This window comes from Pteropus alecto, unplaced genomic scaffold (genome assembly GCF_000325575.1).
Source record: "Pteropus alecto unplaced genomic scaffold, ASM32557v1 scaffold134, whole genome shotgun sequence".
NCBI lineage: Eukaryota > Metazoa > Chordata > Mammalia > Chiroptera > Pteropodidae > Pteropus > Pteropus alecto.
In genome coordinates, this window is record NW_006436283.1 from 8,786,753 (window position 1) to 8,797,556 (window position 10,804).

Sequence of the window (10,804 nt, forward strand, 5' to 3'; positions counted from 1 at the left end):
GAAGCCATCTCATCAGTGGGGATGGACTTACCAGTGAGTCAAGAGCACTTAAAGTCCATCTACCAAAGCGTCATCTCCCTTGGCGCATTTAAGAGGACACTGCCAATATTTACCTCTGTGAATTTACTGTTTGCTTTGCTCACATATCCAACTGGCATACATTTTTCTAATACCTTTCGTCAGGTTGTGGTTTAGTCTTCTAAGCTAACAAGTCTTTCCTTCTCCTTGTCTTCACACATCTCTGTGGTGATTGATCTACATAATAACATACTAATTTTAAAGTTCAACCGCTACAGATCAATCTCATATCTCTACTTTCCAGTCCGTAGTGGGAAAAAGGGTAGCAAGGTATTTCTCTATAGTCCTCAAGTATGGGAAAAGAAGTTACTGGTTTTCCTTCTCATTTAAAAATTAAACAGACTTTTAAAAAAGCCTATTATTGCACTTTCTCATTTCTGTGTTCGTATCAACAGGCCCCAAATCATTTTAGTCCTCCCAGGATGCTGGACACGGAAAGTTCTTCTTATCAAGGTCATTAATAGATTCACACTAACAAAGGAGCTTTATCTGTGTTACATTCAATATTTGCAGAGGCAAAACTGTGAACTTCTCTAGAAAAACCCTGGCAAGAGATAATCGAAAGTATCGAGGAAACAAATGAGAAAAGAAGATAAGTTGTGCAAATCACATTCGTGTTTCAGAAAGCCCAAGTTAAAAGAGCAAGACAGATTTAAGGCAAACTCCGAATTATACAATGGAAAAATACTGTGCTGAAGATTAAAGGCCCGCCTGCTAAATAGATAATGCCAAATTTGATGAGAAAATACATTACATTTCCTTTCCTTTGAAACCTTAGTTGATATTTTCCACTTTTACTGGAAAGAAATAAGCTCGAAGATGTCACTCGACACTTGAAGAGAGGGCCTTCCTTTCCAGATGCACAAACATGGAGGAAGTGCCTAAATGTTTTCCTGTGAAGTTCAAGCCCCTGGACCGTTCAAGGGCAGCTCACAGACTGAAAAATCCGCTTTAGGTCTTTTGTTGTTTGGCTGCGGACATTCTTCTCTAAGGGAAACTTGTAAAGGAGCTGGAAGCAGGAGAGGGAAGTGGATGAAAAGAAAGGGCTTTTTCATTCCTGTCAGACCAGTCCTCTCCCTCAAGGCTTTTGCTTCGCTCTTGCATTTGAACTCACCTTTTACCTGGGCTTTAATTTACCACCAGGTAACCTCTGATCTTTTCTCTCTAACCTACATAGATTAGGGACCATCCATATCAGTATAGCTCAAACAGTTATCAGGAGACTTGAGGCATTTTCTCACTATTGTCACCTTATACAGTTTGGCCTGTGGCGCTTTGCTCATCTCCTGCAAGCTCCGCACCAAGCTGAGTTAGACTAGCATGCTCTCTTACTTTTCTCCATCGTAAAAGCACCACGAAGATTAACGTGTCCACTTCCAACCGTGTGCTCTGTGCTGCATGAGCGAGTTCAGCTTCACGTGCAGGCTACCTGTGCAGTCACACAGGTCCCCTTGTTTAAAAGGGCACTGCTGTTACCATCTTGAAATGCTTAATAATTTTTGAACAAGGAACCCCACATTTTTATTTTGGACTAGGCCCTGCAAATTATATAGCCGGCTCTGTCCGTGACTGCATTTCCCTGTCTGAAAGCTAAAAGCACAGCTGCATTCCTGACCTGACCCAACAAACCTCAGTCTAATGGGGCAAAGTGCATGTTGTCCATGGAGAAAGCACCTAGGTTAGAAAGCTAAGCGTAGCCAGATGCAGCTCCAGCCACTCACGCCTGTCACATCTGTCAAATATTCAAGAGCATGCATTCACTTGCTTGGTCACTGCTCTAAGCAAAATAAAGGCCTCCAGCCATGTCACATGCTAACATCAAGAGAACTGAAGACTGTGATTTGCATTAATTGAAAAGTCATGTCCAGACCTCTGGCCCAAGCTCCAGAAAGTTCCGGGCTCATGAATTCCAGGAATGTAGGAAAAGAGAACCAAAGAGCAAAACTGGACTTTCACCTAAGTTTAGAAATCAAAGGCTATTGATCTAATGCTTTAGCTGAAATCCTTCACTAGAAACGGCAACAAAACCTTGTCTTCTTTCTTTACATAATTATTTCTTAGCTTCATGTTGATAAGAACAAAGTGATTATGAAAAATATTATTTCCTGCCTCAGAATGAAAATGTCTGCCTTATCTCTATGGGGGAAAGATTCGCCATCCCTCCTCTGTTTTCCTCTGTATATCACTACCCTCCCCTTCTCCCAAATACCCATAATTGGTTGAAGGAACAGAAGTGAGGGCTTGAACTATACCTTCTCCTCATTTTCCTTACTTTTTATATCTATGAAGCACATTGAATGCAGAAGTGTAACAGTCGCTTGCTTGTTGGAGGGTCCTTGGAAGCTACAGCTTGTATTTGAGATTTCCATTTAAAGAACTGATAACAAAAAGATGATGCATGGCAAGTTCTCCAGAGTGAACCCACTATACCCACCGACCTTATCATACTCTTGAACTTCACACTTTTAGTGCAGCCCTGTGTTAAAATCCTAGCCCACAACCAGAAAAAATTCAAATACTGACTAGACACTTGATGGTATTCAGGAATTATTATTTTAATTTTGGCATAATGTAGTGTTGTGATTATATTTTTAATAAATAGTTGTCTTCTGGAACTACATACCCAACTGAGCCAGGGGCTAGAGTAAGGGTGGTAGAAAGGAACAGGATTGGCTACAAGCTGATAAGTTGTGCAGCTCAGTGACGTGTTCAGGAAAGTAAGTTATAATGGGCTCTTAACTCCTCTATATGTATAACATTTTCCATAATGAAAGCTTTCTTAAATGTATTTTTATAAATGATACATTTATTTTGACTCTGCCACTTCTTAACTGTGTAACACCAGGCAAATTGCTCTCCTAGCTTATTTCATACTAGTTTTCATAGTAACAGCTACCTCTTGCAATTGTGGGAAATGAGTACGCTAGTGCATATAAAATGATCAGGAAAGAGCAGATCTGAAAGACCAGTTTTCTTCACCATGACCCGATTAACTTCCTCCATCCCGGACACCCTGCAGGTAGCATCCACTACTGACCTTCACCGGAGCAGATCCTTTCCTTTTGTCTACATGTCAGCCCGAGTCTAGACTGAGTTCAAACTTCTGCCTACTTCGTGAAATCAGATAGGACTTTAAGAATCCAGCTTGCTGAGTGGGAAGCTAGAGTCTTAATCTCCTGTGTGGCCTCCCAACTCCCACCCCTTTCAGAAGAATACAAATGGACATTTGGATTTTCCATAAACAAGAGTGTGTGCCAAGCAGGTTTATGCAGATTGCAGAAAAATGTTCCTTTGATTCAGATCCTGAAAATTGGTCTCTGAGTGGCTGTACTTAAGAAACAGCATCAACAAGAACTCTCTTACCAAATCAGTTTGAAGTTGCAGATGCCTACGAAGAACTAATGAAACAAAGTTATGGTGGGAATCAATGAAAATCTTCATAGTAATGACCTTCTTAACAATTTTTAATTAATTGTCTTTTTCATCCAACGTGGGGCTGAATCACCTGATTCACCCGAATGTTAACAGAATCAACAAAAGTGAACAATGATCTAACAGTATTTACTTCGTGGACCTTCTACTATTACTATGTTGGATTTTCTTGGGAGGGAAAGCAGTGTAAATAAATGCCACAATCTTCCAAGAAAGTTGGTGGGGAGGATCAAGTGTACTAAGTGGAAGATTTTCTGTTTAAGTTATAGAGAAAAAGTATTTGCCAGCTTAATCCTAACTTCATTGTCTCCTCCACTTAATTCCAGCCACCACATACTAATCTCTGAGGAGAATTCAGCTCTTCTTGGGAATTCGTATCATCATAAAGAGGCATTCCTTGAAAACAGTCTCTACAAATTAGGCATGTTTTCCCTTTGTGCATGGAATACTAGCTTTAGGAACTGCAGCACTGTCTGCAGCAGCCAGCAACTGGAAACACAGGGAATACCCATCAACATAGCTGGATAAACTGGTTTACAGCCATGTCTCAGAATATTTGGGCAGGCATAGAAAATGACTTGGAGGATTATCCTGAGGTATCAGTGAGTAAGAAAAACAATACTGCAAAAGAATGTCAAATCCCATTTTTATAACACAGTCACGAAAAATAGCCTAGATTGGGATGGTGTGGTGCCTAACTAAGATCACCTGAATACAGGAAAAAATATACTGAGAACACCATTAGGGTGCTACCACGGCTTCCTAGTTGGGGTGGGTAGGCAGAGTGGGAATGAGGGGTGCTGTCATTGAGAAGCATGAGGAAGTGCCATGTTTGGTATAATCCCACATGCATGTGTCTGTATGTTTGCACACACACCTGCATGGATGTGTATGTGCACATGCATAAAAAGATTCATGAAAGGATGAGCACCTAGATGCTCAAAGTGGTGGTCATCGGGTAGTAAGTAGGAGTCCACATGACCTTTATTTATTAAATGTTTATATATGCTAGATTTCTTTACATTAAACATATAGCATTTATATGAGAGAAAAATAAAGTCTAATTGATCATGGGAACAAAAAAAGTGACCCATTCAGATGTAATTCACCAAATAGTGAGTATTTTATCAATTTTCTGTTGTTGCTCCCATTGATTGCCTCGTGGTCCCCATACTCCATCCTCAAGGCCAGCAATGTGGCATCTCTCTGACCTTGCCTCCAATGTCGCATATCTTTCTCTGGCTCGCTCTGCCTCCCTCCCTCTTCTACTTTTAAGGATCCTTAGGATTAGTTTGGACCTGCCCAGATAATCTAACATAATCTTCCTATTTTAAGGTTGACTGATTAGAAATCTTAATTCTTTCTGCAACTTTAATTCTCCTTTGTCATGTTACCTAACATAGTCATAGGTTCAAGGACTAGGACATGAACATCTTTCGGGGAGGGGACACTATTCTGCCTCCCACAGCATCCATGTGCTAGCATTGTGCAGGGCATTGAAAGTATGAAGGCAAGCAAACAGAATATCCACTTCAAAGAAACATTATGCCAACAAGTGACATTAACTAAAGGCTTACTCTGCTCCAGGTATCGTTCAAACACTACATTCACCCATTCAACAAACATCGAGCATCTTCTACGTGCTGGGCAGTATGTGGGCACTGGGGATGCCACACTAAATAAAACACACAGAAATCCCTGCCCTCGTGTAGCAGGCAGTTAACCAAATAAAAGGAACTTCTTGACAGGAGTCCACAGTTGGGCGCTTGATAATTCCCATTTACACATGAGGAAACCAAGGCACAGAAAGGGTAAGACATTTCCTTGAGTCTATCAAGAGGTAAAGCTGACTTTGAATCTTGGCAGCCTCTCTCCAGGACCCAAAGTCCTTACTGTGAGGCCTCCTCTAGTGCTATTTTGCCACACAAAAATGGGCCCAACTAGAGTGGGTCCAAAGGGACACTGCAACTAGGAAACTGTGCTGCACAGACACACGCTTGCACACACCGCTAGACTGATGAACTGGGAGAGATATTTAGAAGGCGAGATTTGATCTACTAACACCCGACCTGGCCGCTCCACTCACCAACCCAGGCCAACCTCACGAACTTCCTTCTGCCACTGGTCTTTTACTTTCTCCTTAGTCATTATTATCACAGAATAGTAAACCCTTAGAGTTGGAAGGAATTTCATATAATTCTAAATCCCTTTGAAACTGAGAATGAGCCAGAGCCTGTAGTTGGCATCTCTCTTCCAAATCTACACTTAAATCTATTAAGCCACATATCGCATTTCTAGTTCATTTTCTCTCTAACCTTTCTGTCACTCTAATCGCTTCACACAAAATCACAATTGGTGCAACGGCTCTGGGCCTAGAAATTTCAATCAAATTCCTACGGGGTGTAGGCTTTGCAATACCAAGATTGCAAGGGCAATTAACTTCGGCAAAATAAGGGTCACACCTAATTTCCTGAGAAAGTCATAAACTTCATGCAATCCAAAGTAATTGGACATCTATCAAAGGGGTTCATATCACAATTCCCTTGAGAGATCATTATAATCCAGCAGGCTGATTAATTCCCCAGTAATATGAAGCTGAAGTTGATCAGCTTAGTCTTCACCCTGCTGCGTAAAGAAAAGCCCGAGCTGCTGGCAACTTTTCACAACACTCTCAGGCCCCACTTGACCATGGGAAATTCATCTCACGCCTTTATAGCCTTTTCCGTTGACTTATATCCAGGAAGAATCTGAGTCGGCGTAGACACAGACTCTGTAAATTTACTTCCCTGCTTCGGGAGATCTCAAATTTGACCTTCAAATAACACCCACCTATTTGGTAACCCTAACGTTGTGAAAGAATGGGTGCCGGTATAAATACGTGTTTTTTCTTGTGTGAAAAAGATAATCTGTGCTGGTAGAGCACTCTGCTGTCAGAGAAATCAAGACCAATAAAGATGCACAGCTACACAGTGCTGCTTTAGCCTGATGCTCAGATGTCCTAGACAGCCTGTTTTCAGCCTCTCTCTCAGAAACCAGACCTTCTGTGTTGCTACTAGACAGTTTGAATATTTTGCTACTGTTCTTCATTTACCTTTGACTTTCCTCGTAGATTAACAACGAGAACTAACCACGTTCCATGTCTTCACCAAATAGCCTCAATACAGGCTCAAGCAGTTAGAAACATCCCTCCTGTTTTGCAATGTGTTTTCGTTTGATGGGCTGTTTGCGGAGTATCGAAGGGAGATGCTTTTTTGTTTGTTTTTGTTTTTGCTTTATTCCTTTCGGCTATTACACCCACTCCAATATATTTATCGAACAATTAAAAACCGAATATTAGGAAAATGCGTGGAATATTTTAAACATCAGCTCCTTCTACTGGAACTGATCTGTAAAATCAAAAGCCAAAACTGTTTCATTCCCTGGTCTTGCTTGTTTCCAGGGCTGTTTGTCAAATTATCTGTTTGCCTTTAGCAAGGACTATTAGAAATTCTCTTTAGTTTACATGCACAGACTCTCCTCAAAAAGTAGCAATTCTAGCTTCCTGGATATCAAATCTCACTTTTACACGCAGACATTGCTTTTCTACAGTGTGTTTGAAAGAAATTAGTATATCATTACCCATGATTTATTCCACTCAAAGGGGCCTCCCAGGCATTGTTAAGTGAAACTTGCTTGAGCCAACTTTTAAAAGTCATAACGCCCTTCTGGTATTTACACAGGGACATTTTATCTATTCTTTCCCTGAAAAAAAGATCACATTGCTTTCCTTTCATGCTTAATCGCCTAACACAAATCACTAAGCAGTGCTAAAGCTAACAAAGGCAGCAAAGGCCGTCCATTCGACAGCCAGGCTCAGCAAAGGTGTGTCTGCCCAGAATTGAAAACATCTGCTGGCTGCTCTGGGCCCATCCTGTTAATATTTTGAAATGAATGATTCAAACCACTTCATTAACTACAGGTACTAGAGATGCTATTTATAGGTGCATTATCACTTACATACAGTTTAACTTAATGTCTTGATTCCACTGCAAAAGTGCCTAATCCATAGCGTGCTAATGATTTATCAGTCTCCTTAGATATTTCCAGCATTGATAACATTAAAACAAAACTTAAAACACCCCTTTTCAATGATGCCTAAAAGAAAACAGCATGCAACTGGTTAGTGGAGAAGAAAAGAAAGTACGGTAGACAATTCCTAGGCTTTTAATGTCTTGCTTGCAAACACACTAGGGACTTTTTTTTCAAGTTTTACAATACGCAGATCTGCTGCTTTGGGTGTAATTTATGATACTTCAGACAAATTAATAGTCTGTTTTTGCTTTGACTCAGCTCTCAATTGACTCATTGATTTCTGGACTCGAGTGCAGGCAACAACAGGCTAGGAAAATACCAAGGATGGTAGCACTAAATAAATTAGTCAATGACTCTACTGCTGCCGTAAGGACTCTGCAAAACTGCCAAGCACAGAAGTGTGGGTTTCTCAGGTCAGTTTGTCCCTTTGGCCAGTTCCTCGGCAGCAGCACATATATACTTGGGGCACGACAGTTCTTTGTGTAGTCCGTCCCCTGCAACTGTAGGATGTTTAGCATCCATTGCTCCAGGTGCCAAATGACAAAATGTACTCACCCTCCAGGACCAAACATGCTCGCGTGCACACGCACGCACGCACGCGCGCGCACACACACACACACACACACACACACTCCACATTTCCAAACTCGGTATCCCGGTCTTTCTGCTTGTTGTCTGTAGCTGTCCAAAGTACCCACCCCAAGTACTCCATTCTCCCAGGTTTCTCTCGCCTTATTCATGCCCATTCCCCGCCCCCAAAACGCCTAGTAAAATGCCTCAAGACAAGACTAACAGTTCAATACAATTCTGTAAAGATAAAAGCAATATAATAATCCAATTAAAGTCATTAGTAGTAAAGTTTCAATGACTAGCAGACTTAATCTTCTCAGGGTAACTGTAGGGGAAGAGAAATGTCCCCACCCACTGTCTCCCCGACCCTCCCTCACACAAGATCGTCCTGAATCCAAGACTCCAGTTACGAGAGGTCGAGAACTCCCTGTACAGCGGAAAACTTGGGAACTCTCTTTCTGATTATGAAAAATAAATAACCACAGCTATCTCATTCCTCCTGTGTCACTGAGAAAACCAGAGCCAGATTATTTGACATTACATCTCCATTCTCAAAGAGCAAGGCAAAGTCAAAACTAAGAGAGAAGAAATAAAATATCCCTGAATCTTCAGGTTGTGCTTAAAAGTCCCGAGTCTTTCTCACTTTCCTTGTGACAAGCTTACCAGAAACTTAGGACGTATCTTTTCTGCAAATGTCCTGAAGTTCAGTTTTATTTGGCTGCTGGAGAAAAACGTCGTCTTAGTCAAGTTTTATTAAATACAGTCCCTCTTCCCATAAAAATTATAATAAAATTCAAAGTCCAAGGATATGGCAAATAATACTGCCCTTGGGAGCTACCACATAAAATTTTGGAGAGAAAAAAAAATGGTTTGATTTTCATTTTATAAAAAGCTACAGTCAGGGCTTTCTCCTTGTGAAACTGCACTGCTGTTTTCAGCACTCACGAACACTCAGCGAAAACATGGGTACTCTTAAAATGATTCGAAAAAAACTTTTGTTCTTGGAGGGTCTCTCACTCCTACCATTAAACTGAATGATTTAGTTGCAAGTCAAAAACCCAGTATGTTCTCTGGGTTATTTTCCAATTGTCCCTTAACTTAGGCTTTTTGCTTTGACGTCACTAACAGTCCCTAAAAGCAAGAGAAGCTATGGTCAAAAGCAGCCACAAATAGCAGAAAAGAGACCGATATCGTTTCTCTTGTAGATGGCATACGTTGGTGTCAACCCATCACGCACTCTTGTGTAAAGAGCCATCTGAAGACCAAAGCTCTACGTACCCAGCAAGACCAGGAAGCAGACTCCGCTGTTATTCCTAGAAAACATACCTGAAAGAAGCCTCACAGTCCCCACGCCCCCAATGATAAGAACCTCTTCACACTATTTAATCACAGCTCTACATCCAAGCTTAGTGCTGTTCTTTTGTAAAAATTACTCCATTTAATCACTTATCCCTCTAACTCAGTGATTTCTGTCTTATAATGGAGCAACTTCTATAAATCATCCTTTACAAATGGACATTACGGTTTGCCAGTTAATTAAAATGTTACTTATCAGGGCCTCAGCATAGATGGTGAGTGAAATGTAACACATTAGAACAGTTTCCTTATTATTACATGTGTACACATGTGTGTGTCAAAAAATATTTTTATCATATTGTAAACAGCAACAAAAAGAAGACATGAAACCAGCTTATTCTTATTCTATTTATTCCCTAAGCCATCTAGTCCTATGTTTTTAAATATATTTTGCATTAGTTCAAAAATACCAAAAGGTATAAATAATTGTATAATGAGCACCGATGTACCCACAATCCAGTTTAAGAAATAAAGGAACAACAACCAACACAGCTGACACTCCACGGAATCTCTTTCCAATGACATTTCCTGCTGGTCTCCAGAAGTTCGCCACTCTCTGAATCTGGTATTTATTATTCCCATGCATTGCATTTCTTTGTGTTTTTAGTACCCATGTTACTCACATGTGTGTCTCTAAACTACATGTAAGTGACACATTTTTACATTTATGTGGCATTATATCATATTTTTTTCCTCCTCCTTGTCTTTCGATGCTCTATGCTATATTTATGAGCTTTATCCTGGTAATATTCTTACCATGGAACAACACCTAATAGCAGGAGAAAAAGAAGTATAAATGATGTCTTGCTTTTGTTCTTCATCTGCCTGCACAATACCAGTGTTCATTTTAGCCTCTCTGTACTTTGTACTTGGATCCTTATCACAGTTTTCTCACTGTCCCTTGCCTCCTCCTACACTAAAATAATTTGCATTACACAACCAGACATGCACCTAAAAACATCGAGGTGCTAAAATATGCTAAAAGATTCCTTGAATCCCTGTTCTTGACCACACTGGGTACGGGCTCCCTTGTCTAACTTTCAAAATGGCAGTGCCATGTCCACATCCTTCAGCTGGCCACAGAGGTCACCTGCAGTGAGCAGTTTCACACACATCAATGGCTTCCTGCTTCAGCCATCTGCAGCTCTTTCTGCCTGAGGCTCTGGCCACAGGTGCAAGCTCAGCCCAGACAGATCCAATGAGTAGTGCCAGGGAGTTATTACTCCAAATAATAAGGACGGACAGAAGCCGGTGGAGAAAAACAGCGGGGTGATTTTGAGATATGTTCCTCAGAGCC